We start from the raw sequence: 14,106 nt of genomic DNA on the forward strand, positions 1-14,106 counted from the left end.
GCATTAAGAAGATGAAGAGGAGAAAGGGGGAACAATTCAAGCTAGGAGCTTTCTTGGAGCTCTGTAAAGGGTAGAATCAAGGCATGCTGGAGGACATGAAGAGGACTATTGACTAGAGCCTAGAAAGAGCACAAGAGAACTTTCGGAAGGAGGCATGGACTTTCAGGACCTGATTTCTGCATTGCCTTTGCCTCTAATTCTCACCATACTGATTGTTGACGTAACCTCCAGGTGAGACAGCACAATAAACAAGCAAAAACAGGCCCAGGAAATCCTAAAAGCCCCTGGGGTGTCGAGACATAGCAGTTTTCCAATCCTATAAGGAGACAGGGGGTGAAGAGGAATTTGCAAAGAATGCCATTAACATCACCTCCCCGGGGAGAGGAACTCCAGGTGAGGCTCTTGGGGGAACCTGGCCGTGGTGAATAGTTTACTTCCTGGGGCTCCTGGATGAAATGAGAAGCAGTCATTAGCACAGCAAGCAGCCCTCATCCTTCCTTCTCCATAATAACACTGTCACCAGAGGATGGAAAATTACCCTGACGTCTTTATATGTCTAAATTGCACTTTGGAGACAGACTGCGTAAGGCAAACAGACCCCGAGTGAAAACCTCCTGGCTAGACTTCCAAGCCAAGGACTAATAAATAACCCTGAAATATACAATCTGACTGCAGCTTTGCTCTGTAGCTCGTGGCTTCTGCCCTAGGGAGGACCATGAATTGCAGGGCCTGACAGAAGGGTCAGAAAAGTGGTGTCTGCCTGGTGGGTTGAGGACCTGCAAATTAACCCCATGGTGGTGCTTTCAGAGCAAGTTGGCCTGCTTAGGCAAAAACTAACCCCTACTAGAGGAGCAGGCCTGGAGGAAAGGCCTCCTGGGCATGAAAGGATCAACTCCATCCCACAAAGTGCAGGGATGAGACATCCTGCCTGAATGAGGGAGCTCTATGAATCACAGAATGGAAGATTTTTAGCAGTGATTGAAAACGCTCATTAGGGGAGAGCCTGTGTGCATTAAGTGAGCCCAATTGAAAGGTGCAAAATTTTCATAGACTGTGTTTTTCTTTCTCAGTCAAAAACACTCTCAATTTGCCAAAGCATTTTTGCAATCATTTGTAAATTGGTCTGCCAGGATCTCCATGAGAATGTTAAATGACAAGAAAAGAATCAATATCTCATTGCTGACTCGGGGTAGGCATCCGTGTGAAAAACAAGATTCAAAGCACCATAGAACGATGCAAAGATGTCAGTCTCCTGGGATGAAAAATAGTTAAGCAAAAGGTGCCAAATGCCAAGCTAGAGAGAATGATCTAAATAACGAATGCAAGTAAATCCAACATAAGGCATCTATAAATGTTGAAACTTTTTTTTTTTAATTTGATTTTGTCAGGGACTACTGAGAAGAATTACATCAAATAAGATTATCAAAATAAATTGACTCGCACTGAAGCAATGGCTGCAAAAAAATTGTGATGTGAATTATAGAGAAAATATAAAAACAACTTTGGAATAGGGAATTTACAGAGTTTTAGTACAAAATCTGCATCCTGGAAGAGGCATTGCTTCTGGGGTGGAGGACTGCTATTTGGGAGTCAATAATTGTTAGTGTTTGTCAGGTGTTCACTACAAAAAGGTACCTTTGTGAGGCTTTTTTTTTTAAGATTTTATTTATTTATTCATGAGAGACAGAGAGAGAGGCAGAGACACAAGCAGGCTCCATGCAGGGAGCTCAACGTGGGAGTCTATCCCAGGTCTCCAGGATCACACCCTGGGCTGAAGGCGGCACTAAACCGCTGAGCCACCCAGGCTGCCCAGGCTTTTTTTGAACATTCAACAAGCCCTATGAAGTATACAGATTATTATCCCTGTTCTTTAGATGAGGAAACTGTGCCACAGACAGTTCAACTATCTTATCCAAGGTTGTGCAGCAAATCAGAGCTGGGATTCCAGTCTCGGTCCCAGAGCTGTTGCTATTTGAATCTACTTTTTATAATTTCCTATTCATTTGGCTCAGAAAAAAGGGAATATTGGAAGAACTAACTGATATTCACACAAGAACAAGGAAGAAATAGTTTGATAGCTTCACCCAAGCAAACTGTTTTCTGGGGGGAAAAAAGTGAAATGCCAATGGGAAGAGAGAAGATCGACATTGTTTGGGTCATGACCATCACCAAAGCTATTTCCTTTCCCCTCAATGCCATTGCAGAGGCTTCAAGCTTCTGGTGCAACTTCAAAGAGAATCCTGGGTTTTTCTCTAAACACAGTTATATTTAGCAAAATAAATATAAATTGGAAAGCAAGAGACAGAAGTATTACTTATACATGTTTTTCTCAAGCTCTTATAGGAAAAAGAAATTCAGCAAAGCAATCATTTGAAATATTTTTAAATAATTGCACAACAACAAGGCAAAAAGCCAAAATATCCTCCTTTTTTTTTCAAGATACTGACTCCTTTTGCGTTGTTACTTCTTAGAATAACAAACCATTGTCTCCTTTTATTTCTTTTCTGTTTCAGAAAAGCTGCACAAATGCCCCTCAAGTCCATGTCATACTCTTCTCAGCAAATTATCAGTGTCTCTTGAAATATTTCCTCAAACATTGTGAAGGCTCGTAATCAGACCCTTCAAGAATAAACAGAACTTTTTTCTTTCCTTTTCGCTTGCAGTTTTATACCAGCAATATCTTCTTTTTCATCCCAAGAAATATATGAATCAAATTCTCTTCCTAAATAACACAAGACTATTTTCATGTTTTATCCTAGAGGGAAGGTCTGGAATGATTGTTGACAGAGTCCAGGCCAAGAGCTTCCACCAGTAGATGCCAATGATCCCATTTTCTCTGTACTTGGTAGCCACTTTGCTTTTTTTTTTTTTTATGGCTCTTTTGTTATGCAGACCTGCTTGGCAGTGAAGGAGGGCATTAAGTCAATTAATTGTGCTTGGATGCTGTGGATCTTGTATTCTGTGAGCCAACAGAGGATTGCTTGGCTGAGAGAAAAGGAACTCAGAGAGGGGGAAAGAGGATTAGGTGGTTTTCTGGGGAAAGTACTGAAAGACAGCCCACTGCCCAATTGGCCCAGGTGTGAATTGAATGGTGACAGGGAAAAGGCAGGCCAGCCAGAATGAGCAGCCCTGGCTCCGTGGGGTTTTCCCTTCCAGCCAGCAGCTCAGTGCTTCCTTCATGAAATCACGATACACTCTCCTCTGGGCCTTTCTTTTCCTTTGGTTTCCTCAGCCATTCAGAAAATCTTTTCCTTCACTCCCTTCTCCCCTTTCTCTCCCCTCTCCTCCTCCTTAATCTCTGTCCTCTTTCCCACCTTTCTTTTGTCACTAATGTTTTATAGAACACACTCCATTTGGTTGGCATTTTCCCCCAGGGAAATTGGTGTGCAATCTTTTGTTCTTCCAAGCTGTTTTTGTTTCCAAGAGACAAAATACCTACTTTGTGCCATGTTCTCTTGTGTGTGACTAATGATAACAGAACAGTTATGAGCTATATATTTATATTCTTAGAAAGCTTAAGTTAGTGCCATTTTTAATATAACAATTATATTAGCGTAAATTGCTTCTAAAAAAAACATTTGAAAGCAAGTTAAGTGGCTTAAATTATAGATGTCCATTGACTACTAAACCATTAGAAAATAAAGACTAGTAATCCTCAGTCCAAACTGTGGCACTATTTCTGTTACCTACATGTTCATAAGATGACTTCCTCTGCCTTCTAAGAACACAAGAATATCGGGGTGGGAAGAAATAGCAAATACTATTAAAGCCAATCATGTGCACTTGTTATCATTTTTGATATTTCTGTGTTGGTTCTCTCTCTTAACATTTTTGATATAGCAATTAATAACACTCATAAGATAAAAGGCTTTTAAAACTAAAGATCTTGCCGTATTTGAACTTTTATTTTTTTATTATTTTTTAAAGATTTCATTTATTTATTCATGAGAGACACACAGAGAGAGAATGGCAGAGACACAGGCAGAGGGAGAAGCAGGCTCCATGCAGGGAGCCCGATGTGGGACTCGATCCCAGGATCACGCCCCGAGCTGAAGGCAGGCGCTAAACCGCTGAGCCACCCAGGAATCCCTGAACTAACTTTTAATAAACATTACTGGATGAGTGAATGAATTGATGAGTGATGTTTGAGTAGATGAATGGTAGGTAGATGGATGTATGTTGAGTAGATGCTGGCTGCCTAGCTGGATAGTAGATAGATGAGAATGGATAAGTGGATGGATGGATGAATGAATGGTTGCATGGTGGATCTAAGCTCACTCTTCTCATCAAATCAGATAATTTGAGGAACATTATTATTCAGTTTGTTCATTGTCAGTCAAATGAGTCCCTGCTTTATGCAAAACATACAGGTGGGTGGATATTTTGAGACAATATATAGAAGATATGCTCTCAGCCCTCAAAAAAAGTTGCAGTCTAATTCAGAAATAAGACAGTACACAAACTACAATATGCTTTTGATTAAATGCAAAATTATGTGGTACAAACTGTTCAGAGAAAACTCAGGTGGTAAGTGCAAAAAAGAATTCCAAATAAAGAATGGAATATTCAGGGAAAGCCTTACAGAAGAGACCTAACCTGAACAAGAGTTTAAAGACAGATTAGGCTTGGGCAAGTGGGGAGGAAGGGCTATTTCTAGGAAGTAACAAATGAAATTTGGTGCCACCAAGTCATTTCTCTTTTACTGGTAGTTTTCCTCTGTTCAAGGGCTTTCAGTAGGAGACACTATAACCTGTCTTTTCTTTAACAATGCCCCTAATACCTAGCACAGTATCTTGCACAAATTAGGATCTCAACTAATATGCAGTGAATGAATGATGAATGAGATGAATGAGGAACTATACTCAAAGTCCCTACCTGGGTTATGATCCCTCCTTGGGATTCTTGGCATATAATGAGGTTTGGCTATACCTTGGCTAGTATGGATTATATTTGATTAGACTCTTCCTGCATAAAAGAGCCCTTATAGCAAGTTTACAATGTGGGTTGATGATAGATTGATTAAATAAAAGTTGTTCTTTAGCAATAATGGAAACAAATAATTTTTATATCTTTCCAAAGGAATCATTTTATATTTGAAATGAACTTTTAAAAAGGCCAAAGGGAAAAATAGAGCCGTACTTTGACACAATCTTAATTAAATAACCTCACTTCCAGCTTTTTAGAAAAATCAAATCTAGTAATATTTTGCCCACGGATTGTTCTTCAAGAGGATAATAACAAATCACTCCACTGACTTTAGCCTTGTAACCAGCATTGTACAGTAATTTAATTAGCTGATATGCCATATCAACAGTTTAGAGACTGCAATTGACTACTCAGAACTAGACAGGGAGCTTGACTCTAGAAGTCTTGAGCAGGAAGTAATGCAGGGAGTTTGTTAAAGATATTAAATGTTCTTAAGTATTTGAATCCTGGATTCCCTAAAGTCCATCTGTTCTTGAAGTTCCTCTGTGAACCTTTATTTAGCTCCAAGGCTAGAAAGAAAATAATGGGGGAAAAAAAGAAAATAATGGGGAGAAAAGAAGGAATATTATAGCCCCCAAGAAAATCTTGCCTGCCTCAGGGCCTTTGCATTCCTTCTGCTTAGAAGGTTCTGCCTACAGCAGCCCAGCCTTCCATTATTTCTTCACTTCCCTCTGGTCCCTGCTCAAATGTCATCCCAACAGAGATACTTTCCCAGGTCACCCTATCTATTTTAACATTCCCTCTCCTTCCTTCTCCCTCCTGACCTCCTTTACTCTCCATACCCCTACACTGCCTTATGTTCTTTTCATAGCACTTATTACCACATGATGTAAATATTTGTTTGCCTGTTGTGAGTTACGTCACATGAGAATAGATGGGATATCGCTTGACAGTCACATTCAATACTTAACCTTCACTCAAGGCTAGAAGGTGCCTGATACATAGAAGGCACTAGTAACTTTAAGGACTAAAGGAATCAATTTTTTGCATTTTTGCCTTGTATATTTTATCTCCTTAAAGAACTAAGGTGAAAGCAAGAGCTCTCAAAGGACTTGTAGTTAGCATTTCTCAAATACCTACTCTATGTGAGGCCCTGTGTTAGTCACCCTACACTCATTAGTGCATCCAATCGTCACAACAACTTTATGGAAGAGATTCTATTGTACCCCTTTAATAGGGAAGCAAGCTAACTCAGGCACTGCCTGCCACACAGAAGAATTATATTTAGGATCATCCCATTAGTAACCCATGTGTATTGAAAGTAAAGAAACTACTTGAACTGAGTGATGATGGTGATGATAAGCTGACATATAAAGTACTCACTATGTGTTGGGTACTTAACTGAGCACACTACATTACATTGCACATAATTAATTATTTTAATCCTCACCATAGCCTTATAAAGTAGCTCCTGATATGATCTCCATTTTACAAAACAGGAAAATGAGCCAGAGAGAAGGAACTTGTTCATGGTCACACATTCAATATAAATGTCAGAGTCTGGCTCCAGGGTCATGTAGAAATGCCATTTAAACAACAACAAAAAATGGAACCCCAAAGAAGAGAGGTGTTCAGGACTGGAATCTGATTCAGCTCAACAGATCCACAAGGACTCAGCAGTTGCTGTCAGAGGAGGGCTACAAAGGACCCAGAAACTGGAGCATTACTTTTCCCTGAAATATTTACAGAAATTGTTCATTGAAGAAACCATTAAAGGTGCAATCTCTTACCAAAGGGTATTTTTATACCTAATAATTACTAGATAAGTGAAAAAATTCATGCTCCATGGAGCTAAAAATTCTCTCCCAAGGGGAATGGAAAAAGCAGTCCCCAAAATAAAAAAACAGACATGTAGGATAATCATTATGCTAAATAACATACATGACAAAAACAAAAAACAAAAATCACCCAGTCTCTTGCATTTAGCTGAAAACTTTTTTTTTTAATGAGGTTCTTTTACTTGCATCTAAGAGATTTCTTTTTCTGCATGAACTGCTGCAAAAAGAGCAAGTCAGAGAGAAAAGTTAGTGGGTATGGAATTCAGTAATATTTAGGGAGAAGTAAAATTAAATATTATTTGATGTCCCAATTCCTGGCTGGCCACACATAAGTTCCTGGCAGGGAGCTTCCTTAGAGAAGCTTCAGGAAGCTTCAATGGGTTGTGATTACACACACACACACACACACAGGAGGAGGGTAGAGAGATAGAACGGAAAAAAAGAAAAAGTTTGAGTTCTCTAGTAGCACCCAGCACGCAACTCAGAGACTATAGCTCAGACTTTGTGTCTGTATTCATGTCACTCTTCTTCAGCCAACTAGATCCTTAATAACTTAAATATTAATAGTTATTTGTTGAGCACTTTCATGAGCCCAGAACTATGCTAAGTGCTTTCTGATTATTATATCATTTAAATTCTCATAATCCCATGGAAGAGATGAAGAAATTGGGGCCCAAAAAGGTGATCAAGACTAATCCCACCTTACAGCTGGTAACAGGTGCAGCTGAGATGTGCACTGTGGCAGACCCCACTGAAGAATCTGAATTGTCAACCATGCCATAGTTAAGAACCCTTTTTTTTTTAATTTTTTTTTTAATTTTGATTTATTTATGATAGGCACACAGTGAGAGAGAGAGAGAGGCAGAGACACAGGCAGAGGGAGAAGCAGGCTCCATGCACCGGGAGCCCGACGTGGGATTCGATCCCGGGTCTCCAGGATTGCGCCCCAGGCCAAAGGCAGGCGCTAAACCGCTGCGCCACCCAGGGATCCCCTAAGAACCCTTTTGATGTAACTTTAGTTCATTTCAAATCCCACTCCCACACCTCAGAGAATGAGGCCAGATGAGAAATGGCTCCTCAGAATGAAGAGGTGGGCTCTTGCACCAGAATAGGCAAAGTTGGAAGAAGCGACAGACCAATTCCAGCAGTTGTCATTTATATGTGTCATGGATACGTGAAGAATAGTCAAGGGACACCATCCAGATATGATGATATCCTTATAGTCCTAGGTATGGGAGGATCCATTTCACAACACGATAACCCTAAAGACGAGCTCCATGCTGCTGAGTGATGCCCAGGCCACTTCTGCACTGGGAGAAATGGTTTGTCACCTGATTTCTTCAGCATCACCAGAGATGTGATCTTAGAGGACACTGAAATAGGAAACACCAGGCAGCTCAAGGTCAGCTACAGAGTCCTCCTTTCATTTTCTTTTTGGGATAAATTCAAGCATATTTTCTCCAATTAGGATCCCCCAGAAACAAATCCTAAGTTGATTGTTTAGTACAAGTCACTTATTTGGGAGGTGATCTCATGAAAACCAGGAGGAAAGGGAAGGGAAGGGAAGGGAAGGGAAGGGAAGGGAAGGGAAGGGCACCAATGCAGAGTGTTTACAAGCAGGTCCCATTGGGGTTCAATCTTGCTGAGGACCTCAGGGATCATTTAGATTATGCCTCAGACTCAGGGTATTTATCTACTAACTACTGTCCAATATTTTTTGAGAGCTGCTCCCAGGGGCAGCTATATGACATTTCTGGCCACCCTGTGGTTATGCTGAGAATGCTCAAGTGGACAAAGAAAGACCCAAGGGATAAAAGGATAGGTAAGAGCAGTCCAAAGCTGTCTGGCTGGGGTGTGTGGGAATGGAACAGGCTCAGAGGAAGTGGCCCAGGTGCCAACAATGCCTGTCACATGTACAGAATACTAGTTCTCTGCTGTGCAAAAGGCAACAGTCTGCACATCAACAAGAAGCTAAGTAGCAGCTACTTGCTCCAACTAATTGTTTGCCATGCAAGAATATGGATCTGGGTTCAAGAGAAACTACAAATCTAAGTTTTATTGGAAATCTTTTGATTTTCAAATGCATTGATAATTAAAACACTATGCAGGCTAAAAAAGCTCATCTATTAGTCCCAGTTTATAGCTTCTGGCACAATGGGTACCTGTCACCTCACAAGGCCTTTATCACATCCCAGGAAAAAGCCCATCTTGAGAGAGTTTTCTTGTAGAGAGCACATCTCAGAGTTGTCTAATCTGTTGATACAAAGTTCTGCCAGCTTTGGCTGTCTTTTCCCCTAAGCCAACCAATTGTTTTGTGACTCTATCAGCCCTTGTGGATAAGCCATCATCAGGGGTGGCAGCCTTAGATAGGAGGTTCTGGGGGAATGAAGTTTTCCTATTCATTTTTCCCCACTATCAAAGATGTGAATTCTTAAGGGCAGTGGTACCATCAGTTGGTACCTCTTCCAGTTTGTATACCAGGAAACCTGCTTTCATAGCCATTCAACACCATTCTTAAAAAGAAGGGGGCAACAGTCACCACAGACAGTGATAATAAAAATTATTTTCCAATCACACACACACACACCATACACCTCTTTAAACTTCTAGAGAAGTCATGGTCAGAGAATGAGAGCCAGACTTATTTACTCATTCAACAGATAATTACTAGTGCCCACTGTGTGCCAGCACTGTTCCAGGCTCAACAAGAGATGGACAAGCTCTCATCTCATACGGCATTTATATCCTATTCAAGGAAATGCACATCCACATTGGAGAAGTTGAGAAAACATCCCCATTAATTACCTATGAGACCTTCTTGCCCAGAGGAGAGCAATACCCCCTAATCTGCCCACCCTACTGAGCACCACCTACATCTGTGTCTGGAGCAGGTGAAGCCATGAGTGTAGGAGTTGGGAAACTGAAGATGGTGAACGCATGTTCATCACTCACCTGGTCCATCCCCCCCCACCCAGCCCCAGTCTCTCCCAGGTGGAGAAGAACTGTATCTTTTAGTCACACAGGAGGAATTGGTTAGGTAACATCTCTAGTGTTTACCCAGAAGTTACACCTGGACTTGACAACTTCTCATATGAGTATTTGGAGTTCACAAGAAAATCATTCCCATCCATAAAGATTCACTCTTTCATAGAAAATTAATGTATTTTACCCTAAAATTTTGGGAAATTTAAACCAAAGCCTATAGCCTTGTGTTTGGATGTTTCTTATAAAAGTGGGGTTAGTGAATCTTAATAGTATTCAAAGATGGGAGAGTCTGGAAACATCATCTTGGCCACTCTCCATTTTTATAGCTTGGAAAATTGAGGTCTGGAGAGAGGACCTGACTTGTCAGAGGCTGCCTATCTGGTGAGAACAGAACAAGACCAGGACTTCGTCCAGAACACTCTTGACAACAAATCACAAAAATGGCCTGCCGTGTGAGTCTGTCTGACTCTTTCAGTACATTCCTACTGAGCACTTTTCAATGCAAGGTCCTTGGATAAGTACTCGGTACAAGAATTTTCTTAAAATAAGTTTCCCAGTTGCTTTTGCTGGGATTTTAATTCAGGAGTTTCAAAGTGGGCACCTATGTTTATAACAAGTGCCCCTGAGTTACTCTGCAAGCCAGGAAAGCAGCAATACCAACCTGACTGGCTTGGAGCATGGTTCCTCTCCAAGTTGAGCATGACCGTCTTAGAGCACACATCCCTGGGAACCCCTCCAGTGACACTTCATAATCATTTCATTTTATTTCAAAAGCTTTCCTGGGGAAGCCTGATCCACATCCTGTACCTGGGAACTCCTGACATCATGGGTGAGACCACTGCTACAGAGGCCACACACCTGGATTCAAATCCCAGCTCCCCAGTTACTGGCTGTGTCATGTGGGGCAAAGGAACTTCTCTACTGCAAACCACAAGGAGAATGACAATGGAACTTCTCTCTGAGGGCTCTTGTGGGGATTAAGTTAGACGGTTCATGTTGAGCCCTTAGCATAGCAGCACATGGGCACATGATGAATGTTAGCTATTGTTTTATTTTATATAGTCTGGCAAATCTACATTTACTCGGTAGTCTAAAACTCCACGTGAAGCTACGGTTCCTTGGTGTAATGAAGATCAATAATGTTGGAAGAGAGCATGTAACCAAATATTTTGTACTAAGAAAAGAAATGCTAAGAGCTTTATACTTTCAATACTGAACAAAGAGAATGTATCCCACATTGTGAAAACTGCCCTTCCCTTCTCCACATCCAATCACCAGCCTTCCTATGTATCCCCCCAACTTAGGGATGCTACCTAGCACAAGCATTCCAGTGAAGGAAGCATTTGGAATTACCTTTGCATTCAAGGCAAGGCATACATTATGATCTTCTCAGAAAATCCTCAAATCTTTCAACGTTACCCAAGAACACTGTTGAACTGTCAGAGATGCTCTGAATCAGGCCACTTAAAAAAAAGATTTTATTTATTTATTTGAGAGGGAAAGAGTACAAGCAGGGAGAAAGACCGAAGGAGAGGGAGAAGCAGGCTCCTGTAGGGCTCAGGCTCAGGGTCCTGACCTGAGCCGAAGGCCAACATTTAACCAACTGAGCCACCCAGGTGCCCCCAAATCAGGCCACTTTTTTAGCAACTTCCCTAATTAGGGGTTCCTGAGAGCCATCCATTTTAGTGTTCTGCAAAGAGATTATCCCATTTTAGGGAAAAAGACTATTTCAAAGGAGCTAAGAAAATAAACACACTTTTCCTATATTAAAGCCTCTGCCTTCTTTGAACTTCTCATTTTTAGAATATCTCCACTGATAAGGACAAATGCAATTTTCACCATCAGTGGATCTGAACAGACAATTACATTAAGGCAAATAAGACAGGGTGAGGCCAATGATGTAAATCACATTGTGTGCATCTAATGTGCAAACAAACCCTCAGATAAAAATGAACCCTCAAAAAGCAGTCAACAATTATTATTCTTTTTTTTCATCTAATCAGGATGCAATTTGCATAAACATTCCTCTACCTCCCACCTCCACAAAATCATTTACTGGCATTGGAGGTCTGGGGAGAAAGTAGAATTCAGTCAATTTGCAAAACATTTTTCCTCAGGAAACCACTTGACCCCTGGGGAAGGGCTTACAGGAGGCTAACAAAAAGAATGTCCTCACTTTTACAGCATTTCAGGTCCACAAGTATCTCATATCCAGTTCCCATTCGGTCCTCCCCATAATCCAGTAAGCTTGGCAAGAGAGATCATCTCTTATCTTTATAATGGAGACAAACCCAAGTTAGGAGTGATCTCACAGAAAGTGGCAGGACCAGAATTGGAGTCTTACTTTCCACTGGACCAGGCTAGGGCTGTCTCTTAAGTCTTTGCCCCGGCAATGAGTATTAGCCCATCCAGTATATCCTCTCAGGCCTGATGCTGCTCTGAGCCCTCAGTGCAGAATTGGACAATACTACAGAGCAAAGCACTACACTGCACTCAGCAGAGCTGAGATTTACATTTTTTGCAAGTGGCGTTTGAGCCAGCCAAGCGGGGGAAGCAAAAGGTCAAGCTCACAAAATAAACTCGTGTTGAGCTTTTGTGTAGCCAAAGAAAGAGAAAGAAATGATATTCGGGAAAAGAGTGTCAGGGAAACCACAGGGAGGGTAAGATGGAGCAAGGCATGAATGCACAGGCAGAGAAAGGCAATAGCCTGCTCTTTCAAATCTCCCTGGTGCTTCTCTGGCATCGGAGAACAGAGACCCTGGCGGATGTGCTTCTGAAAGGGAGCTGGCAGCTCATGGGGGTATTATTTGCAGGCCTTGCAGTCATAGCAGTCCATGCTTGATGAAGGCCTGGGGTGCTAGCCAATGTTGGGGTGCACTAGTGTCACAAAAGAGTGCAGGCTTTCCACAGCCCACCCCACAGCTTGGCCTTTGACATGCTTCTGCATCCCCCTGGCTGCTGATGCCAGCGGCGGAGGACACTTTTGCTGCTTCTCTGTGGAAGAGGCAAGCTTGGAGTGAGCATGGGGCAGAGGGAGGAACGGATTAGGGAGAGGACTCCAGTCTCTGGGGAGATTTGGCTTCCCCAGAAAAGCAAGGGAGAATCCATGAAAGGGTTTAGCCATAGCAACCTTGCTTTTTGCTGCTTTGTGTACCATCTTGAGCTAAGAAAATGAAGGGTAGGGGGATGACAAAATGGTGTCTATCAAAATGAGGAAAAACGATCGATTGCAAAACACTGCCTATATCCTTACTAAGACCTTTTCCAGATCTGAGGTTTTAAGATTCTCCCCTTTTCAGCAAAAATGGGTCTGCTTCATTCTCCAACCTGATGTTTTCCTGAGTTGGGAATTAATGTATTACCAGGGATTTTACGTGGTACTTGGGAAGTGCTGTTTAACAATTATGCATTTATTTTAAAGTGGCATCTCATGTTTATAGCAACCGACACTGGTTTTGCATTTATGATAATGATACAAAATGTCTTTTTAAAGTCAGTTTATTTATACTCTTTAAAAGTAAGTTGCTTTCATTATTCAGTAATTATTAAGTAATACTATGTGTTAGACATGGAGATGGCAAAAAGCATGCAGCAATGGGGGACTTGCTGTGCTGACCGTTGGTGAAGCCAGCTCAGCACTGGCATGGAAGCTAGTGGACTGCCCAGCAGGCCCCAGAGGCCCACTGGGAGTCCCCAACCAAGTCACTGTGAAGCAGTGGCCACCATGTGAGCATTCATAACCGGCCATTGTACGGGCCAGAGCAAGGACAAGCTAAAGACACAAGCCACAAGACGAGGTAGCAAAGTCAAAGCTCCTGCCCACAAAGGTGGAGTGGGGCAGGTACAGTAAGAGAAAAGAATGGATACCAACTTTTTGTGAACTTGTGTCCAACACAAACTTTGTCCTCTAACCAGGCTGGTCTAGCAGTCTCCCATAACCATGGTATTAACTTTCATTCATATACATTTTCCTACCAGAAATGACCTCTTTTCTCCCCTCTATCTTATGGAGCTCATGGTCTACCTTCTCCCTGAAGGATCTCCTTTCCAATCATTACAAATATTACAAATATTTTGGTGCTTCCCTTTGGCATTTTCCATGCACTTACCACTATTGCTTCAACCCAGCCTGCTTTTCCCCAGCAAGAAATACACACCACTGATGATATATGGGGTGATTTAAGGGTAAACTGACACAACCTTAAAAATAACATTAAATCAGAGAATGAGAAAGTCACTTCTTTTTTGTTTTTTTATGCCGGTGCTTCTGATTAAGTCAAGAAGAGAATCTCAGTTGGTACTAACATGTCTTTAACAATACTTGCTAATCTCTCTTTTAAACAGAGAGGGAGTTCTA

The 14,106-nt window shown here is 41.6% G+C and overlaps 1 long non-coding RNA gene across 1 annotated transcript in view; it reads right to left on the minus strand.

The window, feature by feature from the left end:
* Positions 1–14,106, minus strand: part of LOC140633953 (uncharacterized) — a 132,121-nt gene that overhangs the window by 623 nt on the left and 117,392 nt on the right. The gene's annotated exons all lie outside the window — the stretch shown is intronic.

This window comes from Canis lupus, chromosome 5 (genome assembly GCF_048164855.1).
Source record: "Canis lupus baileyi chromosome 5, mCanLup2.hap1, whole genome shotgun sequence".
NCBI classification, from domain to species: domain Eukaryota; kingdom Metazoa; phylum Chordata; class Mammalia; order Carnivora; family Canidae; genus Canis; species Canis lupus.